Source organism: Protopterus annectens, chromosome 7.part0 (genome assembly GCF_019279795.1).
Source record: "Protopterus annectens isolate FY-2018-M chromosome 7.part0, PAN1.0, whole genome shotgun sequence".
NCBI lineage: Eukaryota > Metazoa > Chordata > Ceratodontiformes > Protopteridae > Protopterus > Protopterus annectens.
Window position 1 is genome coordinate 1,125,865,571 of NC_056739.1, and position 15,929 is coordinate 1,125,881,499.

Consider the following 15,929-nt stretch of genomic DNA (forward strand, 5'->3'; position numbering starts at 1 on the left):
AGGGATCTCCTGGTTGTGTGGTAATCATCTTACCCGGAAGGTCATATCCTGGTGCCATACCCCTTAACTGTACAGTTTCTCACAGATTATCCAGATTCATGCCTCATATATCTAGTCAGTTTCCCTTAACATTGTGGTTTTCTAGCAAGTTTGTTGCAAATCACTCAGGGTTGCAGTCAGGGAATAATGACAGAACATTAGAGTTTCGGACTTCACACCCTTCATGACATCCATGCTACTACACACCCCCTCTGTTATTTTATCACCTTTCTAACATTATGTGAGCATTATTTCACAAGTGTCCCTATATTTGGGCTTTTATCCCACCATTATGCATGGCTTTGTCCAGATTTCTTGCTCTACGAGTTTGAGAGGTATGCTACTAGCATTTAGCTGCATGGCCTTTCATTTGAATTTTGTTGACTGTGTTATGTTGATAGTATGGATCTCATGACATTCTCTACAATGGCATTATGGGTGAGGCATGGGCCTTTGCCAGAGGCCTGTAGGCCATGTGAGACTGATGCAGGCCATCTGTAGCAAGGCAGGGAGTTCGGTCACACATATGTTCCTAGGCTGCCCAGCAGTGGATCCCCCTGGGGTGACAATGGTAAGTGAGTCAGGTGTTACTGACAATCACTTTCTGTTCATATTGATCCATCACTCTGGGTGACAGCAGGATGCTGCTTACAGCTAGGGACATACCTGCATGGGACACACATGTAGCATGCTGCACCATGTCTGTCTTTCTATAGTCCGTGAGATACTTGTCACATCATTCACACCATGATGGATCAGGCTAGTGTGATACCTGTTCGTGTTGTGGGGGTAACTTGAGTGCATGTGTGATATGGCAGTTTATTGCACCTGCCAAACAAGTAATCAGGACTTTCTCCTTATCCTGCCTGGTGTGTGGCACATCTGTGTGTCTCACATTGTAGCCTTCTATGAGTAATATGTTGTGTGTTTGCAGGACCCTGGTGTGTGGTGTATGCGTGGTCTGTGGTGTGTAGGTTTGTGAAGTTCTCATGTGTTTTTGCCTCTGAGGTGTCCTTTACTTGGGGTTTGATTTGTTGTGAACTTCCACTTATGTGGGTGTGTGTTGTGTATTTGCAGGTGATGCTTACTGACTCCATACACTGCAGGGCACCCATGTTACTGCAAAATGTGCTCTGGTGTGTACATTCTCCATTTGTCTGGCCAGTGGTTCCCCTCCCCCTTTTGTGTGTCTCTTTATCCTTCTGTAGTTCAGTCACAGGCTTTGCCCACAGTGGCTGCTGTTATGTATTTGTAATTCTGGTGTGAGCATGGTAAATGCCATAACATCATACACAAGGTTATGGACTAAACACGTCTGAGCATACCTATTTGGCAGGTTGTCCTTCATTGCACCACTACATGTGCTGGGGTCCTCAGACAATTTGTGTTACCATGTTATTATGCAGCTACATGTTGGCCTAGCTGTCAAACTGTCACTGAGTCTGACATCTGGACAGGCCCACATATGACAGTCAAACGAAGGCCAACACATGAGGATAAGGTGTTGATACTGTTCTGCCATACATAGACAGCGGGGGAACCAGTATATTACTTGTTTGCTTTCTGTTATGGGTGTGTCATCTGCTTCTCCACTGCCTGCCATTGATGTTTGGACATGACCTTTTCCTGTTTTGCAAATACTTTGGAGACAAATGCAATGTTAGGACAGGCAGAACAGATATGCAAGGCATACTTATGCCCCTTCTGTGACAACCTGCCATTCCTGGGTCTGGCTGTTGGCCAGTGACAGGTTATCAGTGCTGACACAGTGACATGGCAGCCTTTTATGACCTGCCAGTACACTGACCTTCAGGTATCTGCTGTGCTACTAGGCACCATATCTCTCTACATATGAGAGACAGACATCTGGACAAAACCATAAGTGATTGGGTGACAAAGGCCTAAATATAGGGACCATTTTAACTATTGGCTTTACAAACCTAGAAGGGTGATGCAATAACAGATGCAGCATTAGCATGTGTTTTCTATAGGGTGTGAGGTCTGAGACACTACAATCCATCATTATTTTCTGACTTTGGACTTTCATAGTTTGCCAGTGATTTGCCACACAACCACTATTTTATGATAGAGGCACCACAAATATGATGCAAACTTCTGTACCTTTGGCAAAAGGTCTGTACAGTTAGGAGGTATGGCAGGCACTGTGTAGGTTACTCCAACCTGTGTACTGTTCATATGTGTGGCCCCTTGTCCATGACCTGTCCAGCTTACCGGCAGTAATGGATATTGACATCTAGACAGTGTGTACAACTCCCACTGTAGGTGTGGCTGACATGTGAAATAGTTGGCACTGTGATACTTGGAACATGGCCCTGTCTACCACAGTACTGTACCTAGGCCACTAAGACACAACAGCCGGGAATAAGTGCTGGCCACATCCTGACAGTATTTCCCATGCATATAGATAGATCATTGACCCCTGCATATTGTGGACATGCAACAAGTTATCATGTTGATTGGGACAGCCCTGGCAATGTGTGCTCTGCTGCTATTACCCTACAAACCTACATGTTACTGCATTTCTATAGGAATATGGGTGGGGGGGCACATCTGTCAACAGTACACATTTGCACATACTGTGCTGATATTGGCTTTACATTTTGGTTCCAATTAGCATAGTATTGTGCCCCGTCTTGGTGAACAGAGGCATACATATCACTAGATGCCACAGGTTAGATTGTAATGGCATACAACTGAGTTTCAGACTTCTTACCATTCAGAGCTTTACTGCAACTAGAAGGCCTGCTGTGATATCACTGTGTAAGTCTGTAGGGGAGGTATTACATCATTGTCTCCATTTCTGGGCCTTTGCCAGACATTCCTTTATGGTCTTCTATGGCTAACTTGCTGGGTGAGTCTGAGGGGTGAGTATGGGATCCTCACTTTGACATCCATGAATGTGTTCTATGCCCTCCCCCTTAGTTGCCCCCCCCACCCCCCGCATATACTGCAGTGGGATTTGTCACCTTGGATAATACTAGTGGGGAAGCCAGTATTGGTCAGATATTTCCTGGTGTCCCACATAGCTGTCAGTTGACTGCTGCTACCCCAGTGAGCCACCCCATTACCTTGCATGCATGCAGCAATACCATAGATATGCTACCTGAACATACTAGCCCATTCATTTATTGTTTAGAAGACTGACTTACCTTGTGCCTGTGGCATTTATGGGGATGATGGGTGAGGGCTGACTCTGTTGGATCCACGCAGTACACTGCGTATACAGTGTAAACTACAGGTAGTGTGATGTGTGTGGCATCCATTTTACTGTGTGTGCAAGTCAGAGAGATGTGTCAGCCCCTGGGTCCCTACAGTGTTAGGGTGTCTGCTATGCATTGCCTCTTTGCCAAGGCCTGGGCATACTAGGCATGCCTCCGTCTACCTACAGGAGCAGGCTCAGGGGCTTCCTCCTCTGAGTCTACCTGTGCCTGTGGGGACTTTGGCAATGGCGGTGGGCTGTGTGGCCCTTCCCCGTGCTGTTCCTGTTGCAGCTGTTTCCACAGGATCATATTGTGTAGCATGGCACATACTATGAACATGTGTGCACATGTGGCTGGAGAGTACTGCAAGGCTCCACCAGATATGTCAAGGCAGCTGAACTGTGACTTCAGCATCCCAAACACATGCTCTATAATGATCTTGGTTTGTGTGTGTGCCTCATTATGGTGTTCTTGAGTTGGTGTGTGTGCATTTCTGATGGGTGTCATCATCCATGGCTCCAGGGCAAAGCCAGCATCCCCCACCAGATGGCCATACAGGATATCCCCACTGGCAAATGCCTGGTACAGCTGTGACAAATGCCAAATGTGGGAGTTGTAATAACTTCCAGGGATGCCAGCACATACATTCATGATAATGCCCTGGGCATTGCACATGACCTGGAAGTTGATGGAGGGGAAAACCTTGTGGTTTATGTAGGCCCTACCCTGTTCACCGGGTGGTGCTTTGATATGGATGAGCGTGCAGTCTATCACAGCCAGTACCTCCTGGTATTCTGCTACATGGTGGAAGAGATGCATATTGCTGGTCCTCTCTTCACAGATGTTGGGGAAGTAAATGTACTCACCAGCATGTGGTAGCATGGTAACCAGGAACTGGTAGAGTACTCTAGATGCAGATGTCTGTGAGACCCCCATCATGTCCCCAGTAGGTCTTTGGAAAGTAAACTGCAGCTGGTATTCTTAAGGCTACACATACCTTGGTATCCACTGGAAGAGGTTCCCCTCTGTTGGCACTGGGCCTGAGTTGAGGCCGGCACAGCTCAATGATTTGCTGAAGTATGTCACTGTCCACCCTGTACCACTCTACTATCTCCAGATCATGTAGCCCCTGGTAGGTTACCCTGGGTCTGAACACTCTTCTCCTCCTCCTCAGTCTGGGGTGGTTGTCAGCATTATCCTCCTCACTGCTCTCAGCCTCTAGCACATACTGATAGATCAAAGCAATGGCAAGCCCTAACATTCTTTTGATTAAAATTCCCCTGCATGTGTACACCACTGGTGCAAGGTTTGTGGGAAAACCAGCCAGAAAGGTCTTTGCACACTTTATAGTGTTGTGCTGCAGATGCTGCCTGTATGACTGGCTGGCTATGATACATTCCACCTGCTTGCTATTTTATTAGTACTTGGTTGCTTTTATTCTTCTATTTGGCTTTTTCTTCTTTTTTCCCTTCCCATTTCCACCCCTTTTAAGCCCTGAGGCATGCCATGCAAACCCAGTGCCCAAATGTAAACAGTCCTGTTATTTACATTTTTTTTTTGTTTGTTTGTTTTAGACCTGGTGCATGTAGCGCAAACCCATTTAGCTAAGGTAAAACAATGAGAAATGGCCCTCCCCTGGACATGAACATACTCTTCATTTCATGGAATAAGTTGATACAGCCTCAGACACACTCCTCTTGCTTAGCTGTGCTTAGCTAAGCTCAAATATGAGCCGTGGAGCTCCAATTTGCTTACATCAAGCATGACACACCCCCTTTTCATGTCAGCTGCTTCTCCTGCTAACACCACTGCCTTATAGCTCCTACATGGTTAGGTGCAGTTTGGCATTTGTTTCCTTTTTGTGATTCATCATTAGCATATCCCACTGCCTTAGTCCCTAGTTACAGCACTACACCAGAACCTTTCTCCTTAGCAGCCACTGTTCCCTGCTATTTGTTTTGATTCTGCATGCCATAGACTATAATGGCAAAATGCAGCTTTCACTTAAAATTGCCTTTTCACATTTTTTTTTTTATTTTCAGCATGATCCCATTTGCACGTCGCTGCCCTATGCTTAAATGGCTGAGATCGGCCAAAAAAAAACTTTGATTTTTATAATTTTGCAACACTTTTCCATACCAATGGCCATATATTTGGCCATTGGCATGCCTAAGGATTATAATACATATTTTATTTTGAGCTGTCATGCCTCCATTTTGATTTTTGCAGAAATGCCGATTACATTTTTGCATGCTACACTATTCTGCCATGGATGCCTGCCTGCTTACTGGATCGCTAATTGACCTCATTTGCATGGTTTTCACCAGCAAATGAAGTCATTAGCATAATCCAGTCATGTCCATGGCAGAATAGTGTTCGCAGGCTCGTGCACATTCCCAAGCTTGCTTATTGGATCTCTCGCCGACCATATTCCGTGCAGGAGTGGCTACACTATTCCTGCACAGAAAAAAACTTTATTAAATCCTGGAGCATGTTTTTTTTTTTTGGTAATGTGAAATGGTACACTGAAAGGTTCTTTTTGAAGTACTCTATCAAATGTTTCATTTCATTCAACAAACTGAGCTGCATCACATTTTACTTATACTTCTAACTGTGTTGTCTACTCGTAACTCATCCAATACCTTCTGAGTATGAGTCCTAAAGGTGAAGAACTTTATAGCTATAGACTCTGAGAATCACACTTTCTCTGATATCTTCACTGTCAACATGCTTAGTCCATGGATTGCATTCTAGATACTGGGTTCAGACAAGCAGTGAATATATGTGTGTGTGTGTGTGTGTGTGTGTGTGTGTGTGTGTGTGTGTGTGTGTGTGTGTGTGTGTGTGTGTGTGTGTGTGTGTGTGTAGTTCATTACCCATACTTTATCTAATACTGTACAGACAACACAGATGATTTCAGAGCCTCACCCTGATCCCCTCCAAGTTAGTAGCACTGAAAGTGGCACTTTTATTATGTCTGGACAGCCACTTTAGGAGTATTGTTTACATTCCACTATGTTTGAAACAGTCAACCTCTTAGTACAAGAAATCTGGACAAAGCCAGAATAATTGGGGGACAATGGCTGAAAATCAGGGACAGATTTAAATTTTTGCTCATCATCTTAGAAAATTGCTAGCACAACAGGTTTTGTGTTAGCCTGTACTTTCTGAAAAATACGGTCTAAAACTTAAATGTCAGTCATTATTTCATGACTTCAATTCTCAATCGTTTGTCAGAAAACCACACATTTTATGAGGAACTGAGCAAAAAGATCAGATGCAAAAGTGGAGATTCTATGAAGATCTTGACAATTGAGAGAATGGGTTGTGAAGTTCGTGGTTACCTTTAGTAAACTTGGATGACAATGATAAGAATATGAAGGACACTACATGTTCTTAGACGAATGTTTCCATGAGAGGACTGAATTGACATGACTTCTGACTATATATTATTTTCACATTAGTATTTTTTTTTGGGAGCAAGTGGCTGCAAAATGAGAAGATTCCTTTTGTTTATGCCTTAAGCTCAATTATTCTGTTGAACTGACTACCTCATGCTAAATGTTTTCTGCTTTCTACCATTGTCCACAGGTCAGCATGGTGCCAGCAACATGGACACTTAGTTTTAATAAAGTGAAGTGATGAATGCACTTCAGAGCATAGGATCATAGGAATCATAGGATTGTAGGAAGTTACTAGGATATTGGCCCTGAGGCCCTTATAAGACTAGCCAAGAGTTTAGCCCATGTTTAGACAAGTCACCCAAAGCTCCTGTCCAGCAGGGACACAGGTGAAATCCCAGGGGTGTATTTTCTGTTTCCCATCCAGTTATCCAGGTTGTGCTTAAAAAGGTATAATGAGGTACTCTGCTTCACGTTGAGAGGGAGTCTATTCCACAGATAGGGGAGTCTCTGGGACACAAATCTGTCCCACCAACAAGTCCTATTGATGTCACAGACCAGGTTGAGGTCTTGCATGCAGGTTACTCGAGTGGAGTTTGACTTGTAGATATGCATCAGTCCCATCAAGGTGGGGTCTGAGATTGCTTTGTATGCCAGACAGAGGTCACCTCTGAGGAGTGTCTATGAAATTGAGTAGAGGGACAGAGCTTTTAGCCTATCTGTGTAGGATAGATGTTTGAGACCCTGGATTCTTCTGGTGAGAAGCCTCTGTGGTCTCTCCGGCTGTTGCCTGTGCTTTGCAAGGTACATGCCAAAGGGGGCATTGTACTCAATAATTGGCCTTATAAGGGAAGAATACAGGGTTGTTATGACCTCCTTGTCCCTAGACAAGATACCCATACTTATGAGGTGGGCCATTTAGAAACCTTTCTGTACAATGGAAGCAACATTGTGGTCAAAAGTCAGGTTGCTATCAACCTGGGTGCCCAGATCCCTCACAACTGATAGCTTGCTTAGGACATTGTTATTAATGTGAAAATATGTGGGGACGTCACTCTCCCCAAAGGGGATAATGATGCATTTTTTCGCATTCAGCTTGAGGCCGTGTTTCTGGTACTAGTTATTTGTTTGGGTGAGACCCTCTTGGAGGGCATCCACATCACTTGGGGAATTGATGACTGTGCCCAGCTTGCAGTCATCTGCAAATGTGGTCAGCCATAATCCACTGGTTTTGGATTGCACCTCAGACAAGTATATCCCAAAAAACAGGGGCCCCAAGACCAATCCCTGGGGTACGCCACTTGTTACATGTCTATTGCTTGAGGTGGCTTCCCCTATTTTAAGTGGGTTCTATCTGTGAGCCAGTTTGCTACCCTTCTGATAACATATGGATTGATGCCTATTTGAGAGAGTTTATCTATTAGGTCCAACTGGGAAATAGTGTTGAAGGCTTTGGCCAGGTCAAGGTAGGCAGGGTGCACTGCCTTCCCCTTGTCTATGGCTTTGCTGACTGTCTCAAAGAAGTTGACCAGATTTAACAGATATGACATCCCCTTGACAAAGCCATACTGTGTGGGGTCAAGTGTTTGGAGGTTGCCAGTGTCCCTGTTAATGAGGTCCATGATAATCCGTTCCATGGCCTTGCAGATCAGGCTAGTTAGGCTGATGAGTCTATAATTTCCCAGATCTATGGATGCTCCAACTTTGTGTAAAAGGTTGACAGTGGCTGTCCTCCACTCAGCTGGGACAAAGCCGGTACTCAGGCTTTGGTTGAATAGGGTGCCTAGTGGTGCTGCAAGTTCATGCTTGAGTTCATGTAGGATGCAGGTTGGGATGATATCAGGTCCTATGGAGGCTGTATTTTTTGCCTTTGAGAGGGCAGTGATGACCTGTTCTCTAGAGATAAGGGGAGGGGGCAGGTACTGTGGATGTCCTGGTTTACTGACGGGGGGGGGGGGGCAGAGGGGTGAAGTTTTCTCTGAATCTGTCAGCCACTAGGTTGGCTATATCTACAGCATTTGTGTATGTGGTGTCCTTGACCAACAGTTTGAACAGATCTTTGTGCTTCCTTTGAGATTGCGGACATATGTGAAGAAGGTCTTATGACTGTCTCTAGTAGATGTGTCCAATTTGGACTTGATGTTGGTTTTAGAGGATTTCACTAGTGCTCTTATTTGCTTGTTCAGGCTAAGGAGGGATTGCTTCCAATTGGGCACCTGCTCCTTCTTGGTCCTGGACAGCAATTTTTCCTTTTCTTATATAGTTTATTTATTGCAGATGTCCACCAGGCAGGTTTACTCTTCCTTCCAGAGGATGATTTTGTCCTGTCAAGTATTACTGATTCCATGCATCTATATAAGTACTCAGACAGTACTTTGGTGTAGATTTGGACATTGGTGCCAGTTCCAACAGATGGGGAGGGGTCTGTGAATCTGTTTATACCATCCCACAGGAGGTTGTAATCAGCTTTGGAGAAGTTTTTTTGTTTGACTCTAGCTAGAGGGGGGTCAGGGGAGATGCTGACTTCAAAAGTGACTGCTCTATGGTCGTATCTTACAAGTGAAGGTGATACTGTAGGGGTGCTGCAATGGTTACTCATGTTGATTAATACCAAGTCCAAGATATTATCACCTCTTGTGGGGTTATTGACAAGCTGTTCCAGGGCATTTGAGTTGATAAAATCAAGGAATCTCGGGGTATTTGCATTCTGGCATGAATAGTGTTTCCAATCTATGGTTGGGTAGTTAAAGTTGCCCAGGATCAGGGTAAAGGGTTGAATCTTGATAGATTCGAAGAGGTCCAGATAGGTGGAGTTAGCATCTTGAGTCAAATTTGGGGGCCTGTAGCTAGCTATGATTTGAATAGGGGTCTTGTCAATGGTTAACTGCACCTGGAGTGTCTCCTGTGCGAAATACTGTTTGACCAGCCTGGAGGTGTGTGTTTCTTTAATATATATTGAAACTCCACCTCCTTTGGCTTTGCTGCCCACAATTTGGGGTCTGAATGTATGATAGGATGAGTAACTAGGTAAGGCTGGAGTGCTCTCTGCAGCTTTTAACCAGGTTTCTGTGACTGCATAGATGTCAGCATCTTCCAGGGTTAAGAATGCTTGAAATGAGTGCAGTTTCATGTTTAGACTCAAAGGTTAGCAGCATGACCTTTAATTTGCATTTTGTTAAAATGTTTATGTTGGTTTTATCAACCTCAGGACTTTTCTTACAAAAGGCACTATGGGGGAGGCAAGAGCCTTTGCCAGAAGCCTGAAGCCCAAGTGAAACAGATGCAGGCCATCTCTAGTAAAGCATCGTGGTCTGTTGATCATATCTTCCCATGCTGTCAGGTACTGGATCTCCCAGGAATAACACCAGCTTTCTTTTGTCCCCTTTTGTAATTAGTTGACATATTTGCAGTTTCTGTGATGTGTTAAAACAGGTTCTGATTTCAGTCTGAGTAATTGTAATTAATAGGGAATAGGTTTCTGGATTCACTTCTAAGATCAGGACTGCTTGTTGTCTGCTTATGCTTTTTTATCAGAACACAAGTTATCAAAGTAGACATGACAGACAGACTGACTGTTTTTAGTATCCCCCCCCCATGATAAATATGGTATTTTATGGTGTAGATACCTGAATTCTGTAAAGTGTTCTGTTATGGTGTAGAAGGTGATTTCAGAAAGCAAGACTGTATCATGCACTTGAAATAGAAAAGGCATACCCACCAACCCAAAACTGAACATGTAAAACTATCACATGCACATACAATTCTCAAAAAAGTATTAGATGTCAAATTGTGATGTAATATAAGCTTCTAAACCTTATAATGCAGTGCTTGCAAACATAGATCATCATATTTTGGCTTTCAGTATTTCCATCCATGAAATTCTGGCAACAGATTTCTTTTCTATTCTTTTCTTTTCCTTTAATGGGCTCAGCAGGGTCAAGCCCCACAAGGTGAACACACAGTGCCCCCAAGTATAATCCATGTGATGGGCCAGAACTATCTCCTTCCGTCTAGGATGGGTGAGACAGCAGTGGCTGGCTACTCTCATCATCTCGGGACAGCTCCTTCAGGCATTCAGGTGGCTACCAGCCACAACTCTGAGCTGAGATACAAGACGACTAGAGGCTTCTAAACTTCCCAAAAAAACATACATTGTCTGTTTTTTGTTTATTTATACTATTTACTGCACTTTTTTATTGACTGCTGCCTACTTTTATACTGTATTGATTTATTATTAAACTACGCTGTTATACCGCAATTGCCTGCTACACTGTGCCTGTAAAATCAAATTTTATTGTTCTCGCTGTTTAGCAAGCTTTCTTGTTGTTCCCACTGCTGTTAAGTATTTACTGGTATTTTTTTCACTATTTTAAAGCTATCTATTCTGCCTAATATTCTCTAGTGTTTCCCACTGAAACTAGGGTTACTAGTAGCTGTGGCATAGCCCAGATCCAGGCCTGCTGCTTCTGGAACTTTCTGTAGTGGTTTATTTGCTCTGAGCATGTTTTCCAGGCCATCTTGGATTGAAGAGACCTATCTGCACTTTTGTGAGAGAACTGTTTTGATTGGCACCTGACTGGTAAAGGGAGGTCTATCTAGGGATTGGAATAAGCATCCTCACTGGTCCTTTTGAATTTTGTTAGAGTTTTTTTCAAGTTTTAGCTCCTAGCATTTAGGCTTTGCATCTGAGCAGGTTTCTGCTTGTTTGCACCGAGCTCAACAGAGGTGGCCTACTAGCCACAACTCTGAGCTGAGATACTAGATGACTAGAAGCTTCTGAGCTTCCAAATAAAAACACAAGTTGCCTGTTTTTTTGCTTATTTATACTATTTACTGCACTTTTTTATTGCCTGCTGCCTACTTTTATACTGTATTTATTTACTGTGTACTAAACTACTCTGTTACACTGCAATTGCCTGCTACATTGTTCCTATAAAATTGAATTTTATTGTGTTTTCACTGTTTAGCAAGCTTTCTTGTTTCCACTGCAGTTAAGCATTTACTGGCATTTTTATATTTTTAAAGCTATCTGTTCTGCCTGCTCTAATGTTCAGACCAAGCAGTATTTTACTGATCTGTTAAATGTTTAAATCATTCTTTAGACCCTCCCAGCTGATTTTCTGCTGTTTTAAAATTGTTTCAGTCTCTCACTGCTATTTTTCTGCTGTGTTCATAGGTTCATAGGGCGGTACTAGGCTATAGGCCCTAGGGCCTATATAAGCCTAGCCAAGAAGGTATCCTGGCTTTTGCCACCCAAGAAAATTATTTTCCTGTGCCACTGTCGAGCAGAGCCACAGAAGTAATCCCTGGGGTGAATTTTCTATTTCCCATCCAATCATTAAGATTTTTCATGAAGAGTGCTAATGAGGAGCTTTGTTTGATATAGACAGGTAGTTTGTTCCAGAGTATGGGAAGTCTCTGGGACAGGAATCTATCCCTCCAACATGTTCTGTATATTGTGGTGACAAGGTTTAGGTCCATAGAGCATGCAGCTTGGTGGGATTGGGATTTCTTTAAGTGGAGCATGTCCAACAGCTCTGGGGTTGACATAGCTTTGTATGTTAGCCAGAGATCACCTCTGAGTAGGCTTTATGTGACGGAGTAAAGCTGGAGATTTTTGAGACGGTCTGCATAGGGCATCTGTTTGAGGCTGGTAATCCTCTTTGTGAGGTATTCTGCGGTCTTTCCAGTTGTTGTAGATGTCTTGTGAGGTACATACCAAAAGGGGCATTGTACTCTATAATGGGTCTAATGAGTGATGAGTAGAGGGGAACAATGACCTCTTTTTTCCTGGATGAGAAACCTTTTGTGATGAGGTTTGCCACGTAGAAGGATTTCCTGACTACTGTGGTAATGTGATTATCAAAGGAGAGACTACTGTCCACCTGTGTCCCAAGGTCTCTTATCAAACTTTCGGTGTTAAGTTTACTACCACCTATGTGGTAGTTCATGGGTACAGAGTTTTTAGCAAAGGGGATAACAATGCACTTTTTGGCATTGAGCTTGAGGCCATGGCTTTGACACCAGGCATCTGTCTCAGTGAGGCCCTTTTGTAGGATGTCCACATCGTTAGGAGTTTAGATTATTGCTCCTAGTTTGCAGTCATCTGCAAACTCTGTTAGCCAAAGACCTTCTGTGTTAGCCTGTACTTCAGAGAAGTAGATACCAAACAGGAGAGGACCCAGGACTGAACCCTGTGGTACTCTACTTGTCACTGGTCTGAAGTCGGATTTGGAGTCTGCTACTTTCACAATGTGGGTTCTGTCAGTGAGCCAGTTGGCAACCCATCTTGTGACATAGGGATTTATACCTAGTTTAGTGAGTTTATGTATAATTCCAGGGTGGGTGATGATGTCGAAAGCCTTGGCAATATCTAAATAGGCTGTGTGAACCACCTTACCCTCATCTACGGCTTTGGTGACTGCTTCAAAGAAGTCTATCAGGTTTAGGAGGCACGATCTGCCTTTTACAAACCCGAACTGGGTGGGGTCCAGAGTTTGGAGATTACCAATGTCTTTGTTTATAAGTTCCATGATGAGTCATTTCATGGCCTTGCAAACCAGGCTCATCAGGCTAATGGGTCGGTAATTTCTGGGGTCCGTGGTGGCTCCCCCTTTGTGGAGTGGGATTACCGTCACTGTGCAACATTCAGTGGGCACAAAGCCTGAGGTGAGGCTATGACTGAACATGGTACTTATGTTAAATATTCTCAAGGGTTTTTCACTTTGATTTGCACCTGTCTGGTAAAGGGAGGCCAGTCTAGTGCTTGGAGTAAAAATCCTCATTGGTCCTTTTGAATTATGTTAAGGGTTTCTTTCAAGTTTTAGCTTCTGGTATTCATGCCCTGCATCTGAACAGGTTTCTGCTTTTTGCGCATTGCACAGCACCATGCACTGCCACGCAATTGTGTGCCAAAGCTGGGCAGTTACATTTAACAAATTTTCCTTAAAACCCAGGCAGAAATATCCATTTACCAAGCTCCTCCATAACTGTTTCTGAAAAGCCACCCCCTAGTGACAACAATCTTCAACCTAGCATTATGGTCAGTTGGGCTACCCTTGTTTCTCCTGCAAACCTTGTTGACTTGGGTCTCTTAAGACAGTGTAGCAATTGTCTCATGTACATAGACAACCCTCTGCTAATAACACTGTCTAGTATGAGTGTAAGAGATGTATTTACACACATAGTACCACTACTTATACACATACCACTACTCATACACATAGTACTCATAAAACATGTAAATCCACATACATGGAGGTTTTCTCAAAAAAATTACTGAAACACCAAAGACCTCCACAACACAAGTCTGCTACAGCTAACACAGTCTCCACAGCACCAATGACACATAGCAACACTAGTGTCTCACCCACAAAGCCCATAAGGCATAACACTAAAAAAACAAGTTTTCTTGTCATTGGACACTCAGTAGTGAGACACATGGATGTCCCACTCACCAGGTTGGACAAGGAGAAAGTGACAGTTAGCTATCTCTCTGGTGCCAGGATTTACCAAATCATGCATGCACTCAGGTCTCTCAGCAACAAGTACCATTATGACTCTGTCATTGCTCATGTTAGTATGAATGACCTGAGATGTACCTCACTGGACTATATGAAGAGAGACATGGTCGAGCTCTCTGACTATGTGGCCCAGCCAGGTATGTCCCTAGCCTTGAGTAGTGTACTACCCCCACCTAGATTAATACCACAGTATAAACAAAAAAATGTTGATTTCAATAATGGGCATAGATTTTGGTTGTCATTCCAAGGGGATCCAGGCCTTGTCTGCCTGGGAAGCCATGGTCGACAAACCTCTCTGCTTTGCCAGAGACAGTTTGTATCTAGCACCCCTAGGCTTTCAGCTGCTGGCAGAGGTTCTTCCCTACCGCTATAGGGCCTTTTTAGGCAAGGTCTTGAAAATGACATTACTGATATGAAATTAACCAATCAGAACAAAATAAGGGTCGTGTTGCTAAATGCTAGGAGCTTATACCAAAAACTGCACTCCCTGGAAGCACTTCTATCACTAGAAGATGTAGACGTCTGTACAGTCACAGAAACCTGGTTTAAGGCCTGGGAATACCCTGGGTCTGCAAGGCTACAATGTCTTCCACACCTTTAGACTGCAAAAGGAATGTGTGAAAAAGAAAGGCGGCAGTGTTTCAATCTATATTAGAGATAAATTCACCTTACGTCTAGTTAGACTAGACAACTCCATTGAGTTACTCCAGTTCCAGGTTATGGTGGGTAAGACCCCAATTAAATTCATAGTCAGTTATGGATACACCTTCCATGGTTCATTACATCCATGAAGCCTACTTAACCAAACTGAAGACAATCCAAATTTTACTGAACACACTGGTTATGGGGGATTTCAGTTATCTCTCCATCAACTGGGAAACCTACTCTAGCCCAAACTCCCTAGCTCAAAAGTTCCTTGACTTTGTGAATTCAAATGCCCTGGAGCAAACTTTCCATAGCCCAACAAGAGGAACAAACATTCTAGAAATGGTCCTCACCAACATGTCAAACAGGTGCACTGCTGCAAATCTTGGACCTTCATTAGTTAAAACTGACCACAAATCAGTCACCTTTGAACTGATACTAACACCAGAACTCACAAAGGGTGAAATTAGACTAAAAAAACTTCACCAAGGCAAACTATATTCTCCTAGGTGAAAGTATAAATGCATTTAAAGCCCCACCCCAAGCTGAAAGTGTAACTACACCGAAGCTTACACTAAAGACCTGTACAATCGCTTGCATAAGTGTATAAACTCGACTGTACCAGGCAGAATCAAAGCCAGAGTCCCAAGTAAAATCAAGCTTCCATGGTGGACATTCAGAATCAACAAACTCTACAATAAATGCAAAAAGTTGCTGTCCAAGAAAACAAAGACAAGGACCCAACAATGGAAAAGCAACCTCCTCAACCTTAACAGGCAAATAAGACAACTTGTCAAATCACCCAAGAGCTCCTTTGAAAGAAACCTAGCAAGTACTGTCATGGATAACCATAAGGCATTTTACAGCTATGTACATAACGTAAAGGGTAGGACCCAAGCAGGTGCAGAACTGGTGGTCAATAGTATCACACGCACTGACCCCACAGAGATAGTGAACCTGATAGTGGATAGGTTTGGTGAAAATTTCAATCCCTTATCCCCTCCTAAAATATAAAAAACCCTCCCCTAAACTTCACCTTACATATCTGAAGAGCAGTAGATCCTCAAAGCCCTGTCCAAGGCAAAGAACATGGCTTCTAT